The sequence below is a fragment of the Salvia miltiorrhiza genome, chromosome 6 (assembly GCF_028751815.1).
Source record: "Salvia miltiorrhiza cultivar Shanhuang (shh) chromosome 6, IMPLAD_Smil_shh, whole genome shotgun sequence".
Taxonomy (NCBI): Eukaryota; Viridiplantae; Streptophyta; class Magnoliopsida; order Lamiales; family Lamiaceae; genus Salvia; species Salvia miltiorrhiza.
In genome coordinates this window covers 22,858,779-22,876,970 of record NC_080392.1, presented here as the reverse complement: position 1 = coordinate 22,876,970, position 18,192 = coordinate 22,858,779, and the positions used below count along the sequence as shown (strand labels likewise).

At 41.2% G+C, this 18,192-nt stretch overlaps 2 long non-coding RNA genes across 3 annotated transcripts; one reads left to right on the top strand and one right to left on the bottom strand.

Annotated features, from left to right (window-relative positions):
* Positions 1-5,625: 5,625 nt before the first annotated feature.
* LOC130987540 (uncharacterized) lies at positions 5,626-10,165 on the bottom strand. Of its 2 annotated transcripts, XR_009089791.1 has the most exons (4): positions 9,837-10,127; positions 9,689-9,748; positions 8,088-8,150; positions 5,626-5,839 (listed from the first exon to the last, which is right to left on the bottom strand). It is a non-coding gene; the product is annotated as an uncharacterized LOC130987540 (long non-coding RNA). The 2 variants fall into 2 exon arrangements; XR_009089792.1 differs by lacking the exon at positions 8,088-8,150 and having other exon boundaries at positions 9,837-10,165.
* On the top strand, positions 8,665-10,325 carry LOC130987539 (uncharacterized). The gene is made up of 2 exons (XR_009089790.1): positions 8,665-9,359; positions 9,783-10,325. It is a non-coding gene; the product is annotated as an uncharacterized LOC130987539 (long non-coding RNA).
* The last annotated feature ends 7,867 nt before the right edge of the window (positions 10,326-18,192 follow it).

The window sequence follows — 18,192 nt, the reverse complement described above, 5'->3', positions numbered from 1 at the left end:
ATGTTTAAAAATTTTGAATAGATGGATCACATGTCATTTTTGATAGTAGTATTTCTATCATAAGAAATGACAAAGTTGTCTATTCTGGTATTTTTGAACATCTCTCTTCATACTATAACTTATCTTCAAAATACCTTTATATTGCATTTACATCATCGAACAAAAGAAAGAGAAAAGTTAAGGCTAATCTCTCATGAGGATCTTACACATATATTGATACCCTAGATTAGGTCACATCTATCTTAACAGGATCCAAAGGCTCGTGTCTAAATAAGTACATTGGATTCAATCCAAGTTGTACCATTTGGAACCTGCGAATCCTGTATAGAGGAAAAGATGGAGACCGGGTCATTCATGACAAGGGGATAAAAGGGCCAATAATGTGTTAGGAATGATCTTTTCTGATTCATTGTCAGTGTTTGGGATTCCAACCCAGTTTACTACACCGTGTAATCCCTATATAAGATGGTGTGGTGGAGAGAAGAAATAGGTCACTCTTGGAAAAATATGTCCGATGATGAGTTATGCATCTTTGCAATTAGTCCTAAAGAATCAGAGGGTGGTTATTAGCAATGACACACGATTCTTAGAAGTGGACTATGAGAATAATTACTAATCCAAGTCAGATAGTGTGCTTCAAGAAATTGAAGACATTAGACAGGCGATTCCATCACCCAAGCCAAGTGTGCAAGAGTTTTGTACCACAAGACACTGCACGCACTGTTGACACACATGTGCCACCACAGATCCATTGTAGTGGGAGGGTTGTGGGACAACCCGATCGATTTATGTTCTTGGAAAATCTTTGGATTCAGTCCCTGGTAGTGAATATAAGAGAATCGACCCAGATATCTACATGGAATTAGTGGAAGACGAGAATGTAGATTCCTGGCACGCCTCAATGGAGCAATCCATTAAGAATATGGGTGTATACTAGAAAATCTTGCTACCAGGAGGCAGTAAAGCTTTAGGTTGTAAGTGAGTATACAAGATAATGACAGGCCCGAATGAGCAAGGTCGTAGCTTTCGAAGCTAGACTGGTGGCGAAAGGTTGTGCCCAATGTAAGGGTATAGGTTATGATGATATTTTCGCCAGTGCCATGCTCAGAACATTCGGATCATTTTACCCATAGCAGCTCACTTAAACCATCGAGGTCTGGCAAATGGATGTCATATATATTACCTTGAAAAAGGTAAGGACAACCATGTGCAACAACCTGAAGGTTACGTGAGGGAGGGAGAGAAATATCTCGTGTCAATCGCTCTCGTGTCATCGGTGATGTGGTTTATCTTGCATTTTATGTAGACAATATCCTCCTAATTGGCGACAATATGGAGCTATTGTCAAAACATAAAGTAATGGTTATCCGAACAGTCTCATATGAAAGACTAAGGAGGTACAGTATACATCTTTGTGATCAAAGTAATAAGGGATCACTAGAAAATGATGTTGGGCTTATCTCGAGTGTCTTACATTGATACTGAGAATACTCGTTGTAGTATGAATACCGCCAAGAAAGGATTGCTACCTTTTAGATATGGCGTTCCTTTATCTAAAGACTATGTCTTAAGATGCCTATTAAGGTTGAGGAAATGAAGGCAGTATTCTATGTTTCCGCAGTAGATAGCTTCATGTATGGATTGCTATGTACGAGATCTTATATTTGCTATGCAGTTAGCATGGTTGTAAGATATCTGTATAGTCCTAGTTAAGGACACTGAACTGTGGTAAATTATATTTTCAAGTCCCTGACTAGAGAATAAAGATAGTTTACCAGTTAGACAGTTTAGTTTCTTTTTGGATTATATGATTTCGGATTTCCAGGCTGACCGGAACAAAGAATAATTACCTCGAGCTATGTGTTTTCCTTGGGAGGTAAAACCTTTTGGTTTGACCACTACCTCCAGGGTCTAAGAGTGATTCCTAGTTTGCGTGAGAGCATCACCTTCGTGGTACCTCAAGTGCAGTTGCAAACTCTAAGGAATCCAAGAACCACAAGGGGTCAAACACATGGAGAGTAAGTACCAAGTTATACGATTATTCGTAAATCGAGGTTATGTGCTCAAAGAATAAATTCTCACATATTGGAGAAACCTACTGATCTTTTCACAAAAGGCTTATCGCAAATGGTCATTGAAAGATGGGAATGCGATTGATGCCAGATTGATGCCACCCACTTAGGAAACTTTAAGTATAAGTGGGAGAAGTGTTAGGTGATTGGTAAATAGACGCATTGTATACTAAAAGTTTACTTTAGTATAAGTGGGAGATTGTTGGATTTGTATACTGAAAGCAAGAACGTTTTATGCTTGTATACAATGTTTCCTAAGTTCACTATCTAATCTCCTATCTGATTGTGTTCATGATTGCATATGTATGTTCTTTATCTCTATATAAGTAGATTATATGGTGTGTTGTAGATCACAGAAGACCATATAATTGGAATAACCTTAAGAGATATAATATGATCACAGCCGAAATAACTCTATAACAAGTTATTGGTTTAGGCTGCAGTATAGATGGAAGTAGTTTGTCTTGGCTACTTGTCTATACTGGTACATCATTACGTATTGATAGGACCAACAGTGAGATGTATTCTTCTATCTGACATAAGTGAAGAATCAAGATCTCGGTGACTCATAAGATCTTAATACTAATAAGTATTCAGATATATATGTTAATTCGTATATCACTTTGACTTACTATGGGTGAAAGTTATATGCTAACTCGAGTACTCTGTATCTTGGGTGATAGCAGTTAATATATGATATTTGAATATCTGTATTAGTACCCGTATCCGGTATAGGATAATGACATCCCCTTAAGGAGCTCAATAAGGTTTATTGCGCTAAACCCTGCAGGTTGATTAAGTTCAGGCGCAATAATAAAGTTTGAGTGGTACTGCTTAAGGAATTATTAAGAGATTAATTAATTTAAGCTGTCAGAGCTCTAATTAATTAATGGATGTCGGATATTTTAAATACGGAGATTTAATAAGTCTAAATACAAGCCCCGACTCATCACCGGCAATAAAGGGGTAAGTCAGTATCGGTTCTCTAGTGGAATGAACTGATATTTATAAATTAATTATGGTCTGGGCTGACCATAGATAAATTAATTTATTTGAGGCCCATCTTTATTCCTTGTATCTGGTCCCTGGGCTGGCCCAATGTCTCCTAGCCCTAGAAGAGCCAGAAATCGCCCCCCACACTAAATAAGCGCCCCATACGTATTTAATTCTCTATTAAAATACAACTGTCAGCTCTCAGGAAAATACACTGATAAAAATTAGGGTTTTTGAGAGCAGATAGAGGCGCAGGAAAATGTGAGGTGATTTCTGTCTTGGGAATTTCCATAGCTCGTTGTCCATCCAACGTTGGGAATTGAGCGGGATACAGTCGAGAAGATCAGAGCTGGAGTCAGATTTTCGCAGGAAACCAAGTTCTGGCAGTCTCCCTAAAACGGCCATAACTTCCTCCACAGAACTCCGATTCAGACGAATCAGGCGGCCACGGAAAGCTCTCTCGAAGACGAAGAAGTCGTATTTCTGGGCGAAATACGATTTGAGGACTTTTGAGGCTTAAAACGAAGGCTTGAAGCTGACTGACCTGTTCAGCGACAGATTGACGAATTCTTAGGAATTCTTCAGGTATTTTCTAACTCCAACGTGCAGTTGTTAAATTCATAGGAGCATGTTAGGATTAATCGTTGTATGATAAATTAATAATAATCCAAGAAACGATCATCGGGTAAACGGAACATTAATTCAGTTTAATATTCCTTCAGGGGCAACGTTCCGAACCAGAGCTGGGCTGGTCCATGATAACACTCATGTTTCCATGGTTTTAGTGTTCATATGATGTCAATTTTATAGGAAATTGAGTGTTGGATGATTGTTTTGTGCTTAATTTGCTATATCTTTTGAAACATGATTCTTACTCGAACTTTGAAGGAAATTTCAGGTTTATTGAGTTCGAATTTGGAAAACTTATCTCAAATATAAGTTTTAGATCGTCTCGATACGAGTTCGTGAACGCAAACGGATCATAAATAGGAGTTCGGACGAGAAAGTTATGACCAAAACAAGAAAGTCACGCGCAGCAGCAAAACAGCGACGACCCCGCGGCGACCGGGCGGCGACCGCCGCCTGAAGAAGGAAATTTGTGAAGGAGCCGGCGACCGGACGACGACCGCCAGGCATCCCGCCGAGTTTTCGGCGCCAACGGCGTCCGCGCGGTGAGCGCCGTCCGATCGCCGCCAGACCGCCGCGCCTTCGTATTTTTGCATTTTTTATGCGTTTTTCAAGTCCTTTTCGAGCTCAAACTCTGTATTTTACCCTGGTACTATAAATAGGTCTTCTTTTGACCTATTTTGGGTTCCTTTTTCAGTTCCCAACTTTTATTTTTCAATTTCATAGCTTTAGAATTTATTGCTTTCCAGTTTTTACTGCTTGGATTGGATTTCTACAAGATTGAAGATTCAAGCTGCTACATTCGTTCTTATTCAGTTTTTATATAATTCAGTTTTTCTAATTGTTTTTTTTAATTATGTTAATGTTTTATTTCATCGTGTCTAGCTAGTTTCGTTTAGCTGATTCTAGGGTTTGTAAATAGTTGATTGAATTTTTGTGATTTATTTGTTAATACCTTTGTGCCTTCCAGTTTATGATTCATAATTCTTGGTGCTTAATTTCTTGTGAATTATCTGATCAATAGTTTGCATGTTTAGCTATTCGGTTTGAGACCTAGCGGAGATAACTGTTTAGCGGATTCAGGAATGTATTATATGATTTTAACCTTGAGACCTAGCGGAGATAGGTGGATCATAGGGAGCTATTCTTAGGAGCTATTAGGAGTTAGTAGATTTTCTTGAGACCTAGCGGAGATAGAGAATTTACTAATCTACGATCGTTGCTGTTCTAGCGAGAGTGATTGATTAATTAATTGATCTCTCATCATAACTGGATTAAACTGGTACATAGGATTAATAGATTTATTGCGTAGATTTAGTTAATGAATTTACTACACTAGGATCAGTTGTCTTTTATTATTTGATTTTTTCCTACGTGTTTTGATTTATCGTTATTTGCGTTTTAGTATAAGTTAATCAAACCTTCTTTATTTTTGTTTGCCTGTCTACTGTTATAGTCTGTTTAGGATATAGCTAAAGTTATTTCGTTGTGTCAGTCCCTGAGGATACGATACTCGATTACTTGTTGCTTGCTACAATTACCTGTGTTAGTTGCAGTCATTTTTGTTGCTAAAAAATTAGTGATCAATTTTTTGGTGCCGTTGTCGGGGACTGATTAGAAGTTTCTTTAATATTTCCGATAGGACTTAGTAGTACTTCAGGCTTTTATTTTATTTTATTTTATTTCTAATTCTCGTTTTTTTTTCAGGCACTGCATACGATGGCTACTGATGAACAAATTCGTGCTCTACAGGAGCAGTGTCACGACCGGCCTTAACTAAGGTTAGCTAATCCGGGAAACCGTGACTAGGGAAAGGGATTAAGAAGCGGGGTTAGAAAGGGCACATTTGACTCATTCATAACTCGATTATAGACATTGATATCTAGCATTAATTCTTGAAATAAAATTTAAGACATTGAAGGATTGACGCATATAATTAAAAAGGATACTCGATGAACCTGAGTAAGCATTAGATATTTCTTTGAAGAGTAATTGGCATAATTATAGACTTGACTAAAACATAATCAGTGTTTGCAGCGGAAGACATAACTAAGATACATGTATGCAGACATATATCCTTTCTGAGCCTAATTTCAGTTCGACAAAAGCTCCACTCAGCAACACTTCATCGTCCATCACAGCTCAACCTGCACATTCATAAACATATGCAGGGCTAAGTACAAGAGTACTTAGTGGGCAGTTGCCAAAAGTAAAATATAAGCTTAACATTGTATTTACAAACCACCGCATAATAAGAGACATGAGCCTTCTTTCAAATCCTTTGCTTACTAAATATTTCCAAATCCATAAAATAGCGTGAGTACATTCTTCATCATCAAAAGTCTTAATAAGCATCGTGTCGTGAGGAAGACCTTCCTCAACAAACACAGGCATCGCGCCGTGTGGGAGGCCTCCCTCAGCGGACACGGCATCGTACTGTTGAGGGAGGCCTCCCCCAACAGACGCTAGCATCGTACCCTCCCTCAACGGACGCTTGACCGGCCAACCCTCTCATTGACTCACGGTCGCGTTGTGTATTTAAATCCCGGCGGAATAGCTATCCGCTCAGAATTCAAACTCGTTAGCATCGTCACATTTCAATAAAAAAGCATAAAGCCTTCAAGCGTAACAAAGCATAAATCACATAGGCGTAACAAAGCGTAAAGTCTAAAGCGTAAAATATTTAGGTGTAAACATCATAGCGTAAATTACTTAGGCGTAACAAGCGTAAACAACATAGCGTAAAGCATTTAAGTAAAACAAAGCATAACTCGATTAAGCGTAGTAAAGCGTTACTCAATTAAGCTTAATAAAGCGTAATTTATTTAAAAATCTAATTTAAAATTTTAAAGCATAAAAACTTTAGGGCTAATTGCCTGTAAATTCCTAACGTTTCCACGGAATTGGTTTTTGCACCTTTTTTTATTTTTCTACTTTTAAATACCTAACCTTTAGTTTTTGTCTGAAATTTATCCGATCACCGGTTTTTTCCTACGCCGGCGCCGGAAATTACACTGTGGCAGCCGGAATTGATGAGGTGGCAGCCGGAATTGACACCTAAGTATATTTTTTACATGTGGCAAAAAAATAATAAAAAAATAACAAAAAAAATTCCAAATCATCATCTTCCCCAACCTTTTCCCCCTTCCTCCTTCTTCCCCTTTCCCCACACCCGCTGCCACCGCCGCCGCCGCCATTCACCGCCCCCTTCCTCTCGACGCCGGCCGGATATCACTCCACCGATGTTGACTTTGCAGAAGACCAAAAACCCCAGGTCGTGACCACTGGATCTCGCTCCACCGCCATGGCATACTCCAGCCGCCCCCTCCACCTCCCCAGACCTCGCCGGCCTTCTCCTCCCCCTCCCCTCTCTGAAATTTCGACGACAGCAGCGGCGAAGCCGCCGCCATCGTCTCTCCCTCAAACGCCATCTCGGCACTACAACCCAAAGCCCTAAATCCCCAAATCCAACTCCCATGCCTTCAAGATCTGCAATTACAGTAGAGTACCCTTCTGGCCTTCTCTGCCCAAATCCACAACAACGACCAAGGCACCGGATTTGAGAACGACGACGACTGAACCAGATGGAGAACGACGGCGAAGCCGCCGCCATCGTCTCTCCCTCCGTTGCCCATGCCTCTTCCTCTGCTCACAGCTTCTGCTTTTCGCCGCCGCCATCCTTTGCTACGACCTCAGGAGCGTCGACGGCATCTAGAGAAAGAAATGGGTAACGAGAAAAAATCGGCTGCCAAAATCATCGGCAAACCCGAATCTGTAAGGCCTGGTTTTATTTGCCGATTTGGAGGTGTGCCGATTTCATTTGGAGTTTGATTTGGTTGTTGCATTTGGAGTTTGATTTGATTTCATTTGGCGATTTGGAGATTGATTTGGTTGTTACAGTAGGTGATGGTGGTGGTGAATGGAGGTGTGCCAATTTCATTCGGTGGTGGTGGCATGGGGGAGGCGGCGGCCGGTGGTGGTGGCAGGGGGGAGGCGGCGGCCGGTGGTGGTGGCAGGGGGGGAAGCGGCAGCCGGTTGGGGAGGGGAATTAGGGTTTGAGATTGGGGGTTTGTGAAAGATGATGATGATGTGGATTTTTTTTCTTTTTTTTTTCTTTTATTTTATGCCACATGTCATCATATGCTTAGGTGTCAATTTCCGGCTGCCACGGCATCAATTCCGGCTGCCACCATGTCATTTCCGGCGCCGGCGTAAAAAAAAACCGGCCGCCGGATAAATTTCAGACAAAAACTAAAGGTTAGGTATTTAAAAGAAGAAAAATAAAAAAAGGTGCAAAAACCAATTCCGTGGAAACGTTAGGAATTTACAGGCAATTAGCCCAAAACTTTAATAGTTCTACAATAGCATTTTATTTTACGCGTAATAAATGCCCACCTGATAGCAAAGCTTTTCTAAGGTACTGTGACTCCTTGAGTAGCTCTTACTCTCGCTCTTGACCTTAATAATAAGAATATAAAATAAGACAGTGCTCGAGAAAAATTCTCAATTTAATGAGAATGCGTAATTTAACTATACATGACTCTTTTATTCAAGAATTATTATTCTAAAATAATAATCCAAGAATTTCTATTAATAACCCGCACTATAGGATTAATTAATAACATAAACTCGGCTTATGAGATCAGATTAATAATCTTAATTAATCCACTCATCTTAGATATACTAACCCGCTTACTAATTAAATAGATCTGCTTTATGTAATCTATTAAGTGGAAGTAGCTAAATTCAATTAATCACTTAATAAATCTTGAACAACTAGTCTTTAATCGGACTTTCATAAAGGAAATACAAACAGCCCAATCACTTATAAGAGCCTACTTAAATGCAGCTCAATCTGAATTTAATAGAGAATCTCGGCCCAACATGAAAATAATTCAAGGCCCAAAGGTTCAGCCCATTTCCCCTCTCTACAATTCACGGTTCCAAGTCCTTCTCCTTTCAATTTCTCAATATCAGCTCAACCCCCTCCCTTTGCATCAGAAATCGCCGCCGCCGCCGTTAAAGGATCGGCGAGCGGTCGGTTCTAGCCTTCGTCTCCAGCGAAGCAGGCCTGTTGCCGCCTCTGAGGCCGACGCCGTCCCCTTCGTCTCCAGTCTCTCTTACTGAAACTCACCACGAAATCCCGCCCTAGCTTCTCTCTGAACTCAGATGGGATGCCGCCGCTGCGGCCCTTCTCCGGCGAGACTGGCGTCCCGGCTGTTAGCGCCGCCAGCACACCTTCACCCCTAAATCAAAATTGAGCCCTAACTCTCCTTTTGGTTTAGGCGGGTTTTCCACCGCCGTTGCTAAAGGACCGGCTAGGCGGCGGTCCTCTCCTTCTCTCCCTTGTTCTCGAAAATAGATTCACGCTCAAGCCCTAGCCTTTTCTCATCTCTCGGAATTTATCGCCGCCTCTGGCGGACGCCACCGCCCCTGAGCTTTTGACGAGGCTATAGACGTCCTCCCCTCCTCAGTTCTTTCCGCTTTCGAACTCAAGGGATGGGTCTTCTTTCGCCGTCTTCTGGGTTCCGGTAGAGAAGGGTAGGTCGTCGCTGCTGTCCTCCTCGGAGTCGACGGACCTGACTCTTCACCTCGCCGTTGCTGCTTTACTCATATTCCGGCGAGGCAGCAAGGGCTCGTCGTCGTTCCCTCGGTTCGACTGAACAGGTACATAGTCCCCTTCCATTTTTCTTCTGTTCTAAGTTAACTTCTTAAATCTGCGTGAAGTCTTGGTTCTATATACTATATGTGCAAGGGATTAATGGCGTTGTGGGGTTGCTACTGTGTTAGCATCTAATTTCTAGAGTCCAGCGGGAATCATAAACGCATAGGACATTCTACATAACATGGGTAAATCTGTATTACTGAAACGTGACTTTGCTAAGTCCATTATGCATATATATCTCAATTCTTTATTCTGACTTTCTAAAACATAAGCATACTTGTTGGTGTGAAACATGTAACATGAACTAGAGTAAAATGAGATTAGCAATCACCTTGCGAATGTTTGTGCTTTTGGGTTGGCTGCGGTGATGTTGAGTTCAATGAGAAGATAGCTGAAAACAGTATTTTGTTTGCTTAACAATGCAGGAGGAACTTAGGAGGAACTTAGGAAGAAACTGGAGAGGATCAGGTCAAACTTACCTCTCGAATCTTGCAGCAACTATGACAACTTCCTCAAGTTGTTGATGCGTAAAGAGAGAAGGATTTGGTGGGTGATATTATAAGGAGTGAAGTTGGTGGTTGTTACTCTCATGGGTTTGAAAGATGGTGTAGGCAGCATAGGGTATGGTGGAATGACCACCTACTTGTACTATGGTATGGTCTTGGTTACAGGGGAAGGAAAGAAAAAAAGAGCTGCTACTTGCTTTTGTATTATGCAGATTTTTCTTTTGATTTTGTGTACATACATCAGTATGGCTTAGCTGCAAAAGTGGCGTTGTAGAGGGAGGAAAGCATGGCTTTTGGTTGCTACAAAATCTTCTATCTTGATTGTGTATACTATGTTGATAGTGTAGGAGACCCTAGGGAGTGGAAAGAATAATGATGATTGTAAAGTAAATAGAATTGAGGTGACTAATAAAAAAAAATCATCTAGCTTGATTAATATTAATTAATCAAGTATTAGTAAAACTAATATTGGGTTCTACTAAATAACGACGCTTCGTTATAACTCTCTACGAATTAAATATCTAATTTAACTCGTTCTTATAATTCGGAATTAGATCACGACTTCCAAGTAAATAATAGAAATAATATTTCTATCGCATATAAATTAATAACTTGACTTTGCTAAGTCAGTTATTAAGCTGGATAATAAATTATTGAATGCTTCAATAATTCAATTGCGATCATATCACGCAATGACATCAAATTCAGATTTCTGAGCTGAATTAGTTGATAACTAAACACTGGATTTACCATAACTGAAGATGCAATATAACAATTATCGCAATTGCTGGTCTTAATAAAAATAAAAGAGCGGGCTACTACAAGCAGCTGCAATAGTTGTTGGACGCTCAAGCTGCTAAAGAAGCTCAGAATCAACCTCCGATTGCAGAGATGTTCGTTCCTCAGTATATTTACCAGGAACCTCCACGAGTCAATGTCAATAATTTTGAGCTGAAGACTGGTTTAATTACAATGGTCCAATAGAATCAGTATGGAGGGCACGTTATAGAGGACCCTAATGCGCACCTGGCGCATTTTCTGGAGCTATGCAGCACGGTAAAGATGAATGGTGTTCCCGATGATATTATCCGTCTTCGTCTTTTCCCTTTCTCACTGCGGGATAAAGCGAAGTCGTGGTATCATACATTGAATTTGAGTGCAACTACTACGTGGGAAAATGTAGCTCAAACTTTCCTACGCAAGTTCCATCCTCCTGGCCTGACCCTAAGATTAAAGATGGACATCGTGCAGTTTCAGCAGTATGAGGGGGAAAAGCTGGCGGATACTTGGGAGCGATATCAGGAAAAGCGATATCAGGAGCGACATCGTGCAATTTGATGAAGGCACGCTTGTGATCATGTTCTACAATGCCTGTGGGCAGAGAACACGGATGCATATGGATACAGCTGCAGGTGGTTCTCTGCTTCAGAAATGCAGTTCCGAGGCGTGGAGCATCATTGAGAGTATGGCTGCTACGAGTTTTCAATGGCCATCAGAGAGAGTACAATTGAAAAGGGTGGCAGCTGCTTCCAGCTCTGATCCTATGGCAGTGATGGTTACACAGCAAGCAGTGATTGCTACGCAGCTGGCAGAGCTGACTACTAAGATTAATGCGTTAACCATTGGAAATCAGGAGCAAGCTGTGAGAGATCCCATATGCATAGAAGACGTAAATTTTGTCAATGGCCAAAACTATGAAAATTTTCAGAAGGTACAGCCAGGAATGTACAACAGAGGGCAGCAGTTTCAGCAGCAGTATCAGCCAGGAGGGCGCCCACACCCAAATCTAGCCTATAGCAATCCCAACAGTGCTTTGCAAACTCCACCGGGATTTTCTGTGTCTAGTGGAGGAGTCATCAATGAGCCGAAGAAGGATTCACTAGAGGAGATGATGAAGCAAGTGTTGGTGAAGGTGACCGGGATGGAGGCAAACTCGGCAAATATAGGGACCAAAATTTCCAGCATAGAGCAAAAATTTTCAGCGTTGTCTAAGCAGGTGCAGATGTTGGAGACTCAAGTTGGTCAGATGGCTAACCAAGCAGCTGCACAGCACAAGCCAGGCCAATTTCCTAGCAACACTCAGTTCAATCTGAAGAGCCAACATCAACAGCCTCAGCAAAATCAGCAATGTCATTCCATCCGGGTGGTTGATAATTCAGTTAAGGATGAAGGTATTTCTATTTCACCCCCTCTTCCATTCCCGAGGCCAAGATTAGATGAGCAAAGCTCCAAATTTTTGGAGACATTTAAGAAGATATTCCTTCCGTGGAGATCTTGAGAAACAAGCCAAATGAGGTGCAAATTGTGAAGGCTGTAATGGAAAAGAAGAGTGCATTCAATGAATTTGAGGAGGTGCTCGCAGTGAAGGAGTATCAGTTGCCTCCAAAGAGAGAAGATTCGGGCAGCTTCAATATTCCTGTGAAGATTGGAAAGTCATTGTTTGAGAAAGTGATGTATGACACTGGAGCAAGCATAAATGTCATGCCTCTCAAAGTTTATAGGAAGTTGCAGCTGGGCGATTTGAAGCCAACCCAAAAGAAAATTCAGCTTATTGATAAGTCTTGCTCTAAACCTCTAGGAGTTGCGGAAGATGTGCTTGTGAAGGTGAGTGATTTTTTCTTCCCAGTCGACTTTGTAGTGTTGGATATTCCGGAGGATCCAAACATGCCTTTGCTGTTAGGGAGACCTTTCCTTGCCACATGTGGAGCAAAGCTAGATATGCAAAGGGGGATAATGACATTGGGAGCCTATGGGAAAACTGTGATTTTCAAGAAACCTCCACCAAAGGAAGTTCCCCTGAATGAAGTGATTAATTTGGCTGACAGTTTTCTAGCAAATTCGGAGGATGAAGAGGTTGAGAAGAATGAGCTGCCCAAGTATGAAGCCAAGAAAAAAACTCCAAAGCCAAAAGAAGTTCCGACTTTTGAGATGTGTTTGGTTTTGGAGCATGATGGGGGGTCTTTGAAAACCCATACCCCCAAGAAGAAGAAAGTGAAATTCCGGATTTTTCGGAACAAGAATGAGAGGGGGCAATGCTTGTGGAGGATGTTCGAGCCAAGAGAAGTGTTTTGGTGGAGAGGGCACCCAAGAGTAGAAAAGCTTTCCAATGGTTAGAGTGTTGTTTCCGACCTCCATGAGTTTTTGAGGTATCGTCGAGCTCTAGACGTTAAATTAAGTACTTGTTGGGAGGTAACCCAACCGTTTTCTTTGTTTTGTTTTCCTTTCGTTTAGTTTCTTTTTGTTTCTTTGTTTTCTTCGTTTTGGGGTTTTAGTGCAGTGTTGAGCTTGGAAGGTGCGAGAACTCGCGCCTTGTTCATACCACCACCATGGAGCATATTTTTCTGTGAGTAGTGACACACATATCATCATCCCTCCAAACTTATTTTCGAACTTATGTTCTGTAATAAGTTTGGGGGAGGGGGGTGAGAGTAGATATGTGTATCACTTTTATCTTTATGTTAGCTTTATTGTTTATCCTGCTTGGTTGGTGATGTGTGTTGTTTGTTTTTTAGTTGATTATTGCTCCATTAGATTTTTGGTGAGATGCCAATGATGATTTCTGTGAAAAAAAAAATGGAATTTGATTTTCTTTGATGATTTGAGCATAATTGAAACTAATTTGCATAATTCTAGAGTGATTTTAACCTTGACTTTTGGACGTTGAATAAACCTTTGAGATTTTGAGCCATAACTGTTTATTATACACAGTTTATTCTTTGTTGTGAGTTTTGTCATGCATGTGGTGATCTTCTAGAACTTGCCATGGTTTCTGCGTCGAGGTTGCTATTGTGCCCAGGATTATGAGATGATTTTAGGCCATCTTTCGTTAGCCACAATTTTTCCCAAACACTGTCCTTGAAAAATTTATCATTTGTTATCCACTTTGAGCCTATTTAGCTTTTATTCTCTAGCCGGATGATAGGGGTGATGAAGTTTATGGGGATCCTTGTGTGGTGAGTTGTAGTGGGTTGATTGAAAAGAAGGGATGATATTGTGCTACTATTTACTCTTATAAGCTCTAGAAGGTTGTGAAAAAGAAAAAGAAAAAAAAAATGTTGGAAAAAAAAGAAAAAGAAAAGGAAAAAAGTGTGAAGTCGAGTGTACTTTGAGATATTTGTTAGAAAATCAACTTTTTGTTTGTTGGAAATAAATGGAGAGCATAAAAGAGTGTTTAGTTCTGTTTTGTGATGATTAAATCCCTTGAGTTTTGTTGATTATGGTGGCATAGTTGGGAGAAAGATAGAATTTATTTCATACTTGCTTTGTGAAGTTATAAGGTTGGTGTTTTTAATTTATTTGAGTCACTTAGCCTATATTTCCCTACCTTAACCAATGTCCCTACATTATAACCCGAAAAAAAGACCTTTTTGATCTTAGTCCTAGCACACTTTTAGCGATGGAGATTGTAGACGATTGGCAAGCCTATGGTAAGAGATTTGCATTGCATTGAATTCGATGAGAGCATACACGTCATATATATTCCATCAAATTGAGAGTTGAGTGATACACATACCTTGTGAGATTCAATTGGTTGGAATGTCAAGGTTGATTTTGCTATAAGTTGTGTTTATTGGTGAATTTTGTGTTTAATTATTGAGGATTTGAGAATTCTATCATTCTTTATTTTTCGGAGGCATCGATGAGTTAGATTTCTTACCCATTCGTGTTATTGATTGTGTTCTTCTCATTATTCGAGGACGAACAATGGATTAAGTTTGGGGGAGTTGATAACACTCATGTTTCCATGGTTTTAGTGTTCATATGATGTCAATTTTATAGGAAATTGAATGTTGGATGATTGTTTTGTGCTTAATTTGCTTTATCTTTTGAAACATGATTCTTACTCGAACTTTGAAGGAAATTTCAGGTTTATTGAGTTCGAATTTGGAAACCTTATCAGAAATATAAGTTGTAGATCGTCTCGATACGAGTTCGTGAGCGCAAACGGATCATAAATCGGAGTTCGGACGAGAAAGTTATGACCAAAACAAGAAAGTCGCGCGCAGCAGCAAAACAGCGGCGACCGGGCGGCGACCGCCGCCTGAAGAAGGAAATTTGTGCAGGAGCCGGCGACCGGACGGCGACAGCCGGGCATCCCGCCGAGTTTTCGGCGCCAGCGGCGTCCGCGCGATGAGCGCCGTCCGATCGCCGCCAAACCGCCGCGCCTCCGTATTTTTGCATTTTTTTTATGCATTTTTCAAGTCCTTTTCGAGCTCAAAAACTCTGTATTTTACCCTGGTACTATAAATAGGTCTTCTTTTGACCTATTTTGGGTTCCTTTTTCAGTTCCCAACTTTTATTTTTCAATTTCATAGCTTTAGAATTTATTGCTTTCCAGTTTTTACTACTTGGATTGGATTTCTACAAGATTGAAGATTCAAGCTGCTACATTCGTTCTTATTCAGTTTTTATATAATTCAGTTTTTCTAATTGTTTTCTTTTTAATTATGTTTATGTTTTATTTCATCATGTCTAGCTAGTTTCGTTTAGCTGATTCTAGGGTTTGTAAATAGTTGATTGAATTTTTGTGATTTATTTGTTAATACCTTTGTGCCTTCCAGTTTATGATTCATAATTCTTGGTGCTTAATTTCTTGTGAATTATCTGATCAATAGTTTGCATGTTTAGCTATTCGGTTTGAGACCTAGCGGAGATAACTGTTTAGCGGATTCAGGAATGTATGATATGATTTTAACCTTGAGACCTAACGGAGATAGGTGGATCATAGGGAGCTATTCTTAGGAGCTATTAGGAGTTAGTAGATTTTCTTGAGACCTAGCGGAGATAGAGAATTTACTAATCTACGATCGTTGCTGCTCTAGCGAGAGTGATTGATTAATTAAGTGATCTCTCATTATAACTGGATTAAACTGGTACATAGGATTAATAGATTTATTGCGTAGATTTAGTTAATGAATTTACTACCCTAGGATCAGTTGTCTTTTATTATTTGATTTTTTCCTACGTGTTTTGATTTATCGTTTTTTGCGTTTTAGTATAAGTTAATCAAACCTTCTTTATTTTTGTTTGCCTGTCTACTGTTATAGTCTGTTTAAGATATAGCTAGAGTTATTTCGTTGTGTCAGTCCCTGAGGGTACGAAACTCGATTACTTGTTGCTTGCTACAATTACCTGTGTTAGTTGCAGTCATTTTTGTTGCTAAAAAATTAGTGATCAGTCCAGACAGAGTGGTGGAAAATATACGGCACTTGATGCCCCCCCGAGTACATGTGTAGTGTAACCAGTCCTTCAAAATGGTTGAGGTGTACCTCAGGATCAGTGGTACCATCGTAATCAAACGAGATAGACTTGTATTCCTTGGCAGAACATCCGCCAGGATATCCACAGAGAACGGGCTCTGGCTGTTGGTGGCCTTGGCTCTTGATGTCTTGGCATGCTTTTCGTTCCTATATCTCCCATGTTCTCTCTTGTCTTTTGGCGAATCGTGGGCATGGTGGCGTTTGTGTCCTTTGCGTTCGTGTCTGCCAGAGGTATACTCCTGCTCTGGTTCATCTGACCGTTCAGTCCGACGGGACTTCTCTGACCGATACGATTTCTCTGCTCTGTGGGATTTCTCTGACCTTCCCGATTTTTCAGTCCTCTGATACTTTTCCCTCAGAGTATCCACAAGATCTCTGAGTTGATTCTTTAGCTGTGACACTTGGTTCTTCAGTCTTGCAGTTGCTCTTGGTTTTTCTCCCTCAAAAATAGGGGTAGCGGAATGGCTATCAGATTCACCCACCCTTTCTTTTCGGACGATGCTGCGCAGTACCGTGCGGCTCCCTTCCGGCCTTCTCTCCGGTTCCCTGTCAACCGGGAGCTTCTGTGTCTCCTTAGGCAGTGCGGGCTGTTTGGCTGTAAGTGGTTCATTCACCTCCAGAGCAGTGTGCGGTAGGAGCCCAGTGCCCTGTTGGTCAGGCCTTCCCATCACAGGGGCGGTGGCAGGGACAGTTGGTGCGAGCGGGCCACCTAGTACCTGACGTACAGCGGTGTAGTTCAACAGAGCCATCAGTTGCTCCGCCAGAGTGAAGTTTAGCGGTCCACCACCAGACGTGGGGGCTAGGCCTTGTGGTTCGGACCCAGCAGTAACCAGAGCAGACCTCTGGAGAGTGATGTTCTCTCCCGACAGCGGGGTAGTGGAGATGTTGGGGAAGCCTGGCGGTGTGGAGAAGACAGCGCTGCCCGGCAGACTGCCCAGCAGAGACATGGGCACCTCAGTGAGGGCAGCAGAGTTGAGTCTCGTACTGTCGAAGTCCTTCTCCAGAGTGCGACGAACATCAGCAGAGTCCATGGTACCTACACGTAAAAAATGTGAGAAAAGTCCTGATAAAAGACAGATCGGACCACCTGTCATCAGGGGAATCCTTGACTTACAAGATCCCAAATACTGGTGCGAAGGCCATTATGGATTTCCACGTGCTGGTTTAGAAACCATTATGAATTCCCGACCCATATACATCTATGCACCAGGAAATAAACCCAGGGCATGGATCCAAACACGGAAGACGAATAACAGAGATTTCCCCTTAGATTCAAGTTCGAACTCAACGGAAGAGGCGGATCACCCAAGAAATTACCAAGAAAAAGCCAAAAACAAGTGCAAACAAAGCAACAACCATGAGATCGTTAGCAAAACACGTTAAATACGGAAAATAACAGAGATCATACGAGAAAACATGATATTCGCACACAATTATCATGACAGCATGGAAAATAAACATAGATCAACACCCAATTTTCGATCTCACCTACTTTCCAAACATGCATATGCGAGAAAATGATAAAAACCCATGGATTTGTAAACTTTCAAGTGGATCGGAACGGAAAAAATGGATCTATTGCTCTGAATCCACCTGAGCGCTCAGATCATCGGACGAATTGGGGCTTGCGCACACAAATCCGCGCACAATTGCAGATATGCATGCGCAAGCTGCACTCACGCCTTAAACTCATAGCGTTCCCACAGACGGCGCCAGTTGATAATGTATTTCATCAACACCTAATTCTAAACTACGAGTTTTACCTAGTGTTTGAGCGTAAAAGTTGAGAGAAAGAGTTGAATTGCCGAGAGAGAATAAGATTGATGTTGTATTGATGAAGAGCACGTCGTTTACATAAGGGGAATGCATGGGGTATTTATAGAGTACAATAGAAGGGTAAAATAGTAATTTCATCTCTGAAAACATGTTCCCCGCGTGGTTAGGGGCACAGTAGTAATTTTGCCCGCAGACGGGCGATTCCTCTGCGCTGGAGCTTCCCGGGTAAAATGGTCGCTCATGCCGCTGCCTATCTTGCATGATAGGTCATTCGTCTGTCTTTGGTGATTCCT